The sequence below is a fragment of the Montipora capricornis genome, chromosome 1 (genome assembly GCF_036669925.1).
Source record: "Montipora capricornis isolate CH-2021 chromosome 1, ASM3666992v2, whole genome shotgun sequence".
Classification (NCBI taxonomy): domain Eukaryota; kingdom Metazoa; phylum Cnidaria; class Anthozoa; order Scleractinia; family Acroporidae; genus Montipora; species Montipora capricornis.
The window spans coordinates 49,504,298-49,505,593 of record NC_090883.1 but is presented as its reverse complement, the minus strand read 5'-3'; the positions used below and the strand labels follow the sequence as shown (position 1 = coordinate 49,505,593).

General features: G+C 36.7%; 1 long non-coding RNA gene across 1 annotated transcript in view; it reads left to right on the top strand.

Annotated features, from left to right (window-relative positions):
- LOC138047069 (uncharacterized) overlaps positions 1–707 on the top strand; it is a 1,967-nt gene extending 1,260 nt beyond the window's left edge. The window contains exon 2 of the long non-coding RNA XR_011131773.1: positions 1–707. This exon is cut by the window's left edge and continues 512 nt beyond it. This is a non-coding gene — a long non-coding RNA (uncharacterized lncRNA).
- Positions 708–1,296: the final 589 nt, after the last annotated feature.

The window sequence follows — 1,296 nt, the reverse complement described above, 5'->3', positions numbered from 1 at the left end:
TTCACGTCTGGAGTAAATGTGCCTGCCAGTGGATGTTTTCCATGACAGTCTAAAAATGCATGCTTTATTATAATGTATCAAATAAGCTGGACTTATTAACTTACAGAGAACGTTTGACAGAAGTTTTTTTTAAAACCATTATGTCCTTGCAGAACACAAAATTGCTCGAACCTGTAGGGTGAGTGCAATTTGCAGTCTTTGAAAACTTACAAGTGCTTATTTATTCCAAATTGCACAAGGAAAATCATGTGATTGCGTGAAAAAAATTCAAGATGGTTAAGCAAAAGAAACGCATGTGTATCACACAATCAGGGAAAGATTGCACCATCCAGGGCACACGCTTGATTTGAAAACAAAAGATTTGATTGGTTCTGACCAAAACCTATTGTTTATTAGCCAATCATAATCCAGGATTTCGGTGTGTAATTTGAACTGGTGTGTTACACTTTTTACACTGTGGTACACTTGAACTGCACTGCTCTCAGCCAATCAGAATCAAGTAATTTTTTCATGTATATTATTAATACTGTAACATCTTGTGGTAGTGATGCAGTTATCCATCATCACCATCACAAGAGTTACATAGCTATTTGAATCACCTTAAATTATTGACATGGAAGTGTCACACTCTGCATTGTAGGACATTTTTTTCTTGTATGGGAAATTTTTACTTTTGTGCATAAAATTAAATTGAGTGTTCCATCTTACTCATGAAGGTCTATACTTTTATTAAATTATTGTATAACATAATATTATATTGCTTATTGTGGAATTCACAATTTTTTTTTGTTTTCAAATTTTGGTCAGAAATACGACCCTTTTTGGTCTTCCTTTACCTTCAGTTGACCAGTGGTAACAGTGATAATATAAAGGATTATTATTATTATTATTATTATTATTATTGTTATTATCATCATCAACATCATCATTTTTGTGTATTCTCAAACCAAGGCTGTTGCCTAACAGGAGCCCGGTAGCCTGGGGCTCCCAAAGAATAGCTCTGGGCGCCTTAATTTTTCACAGCAACACCTCTCACTTCATATGTTGGGCTCCTAAGTTCTCAGCGTTTAGCTCTGAGGGCCCCTTTAAAATTTTCTTAGGCAGCAGCCTTGCAAACGTTTTCTTGCTGAGGAATATTCAAGAGTATCTACTTTTTACTGACCAAGGCTGTTGCCTAACAGGAGCCCGGTAGCCTGGGGCTCCCAAAGAATAGCTCTGGGCTCCTTAATTTTTCACAGCAACACCTATCACTTCATATGTTGGGCTCCTAAGTTCTCAGCGTTTAGCTCTGAGGGC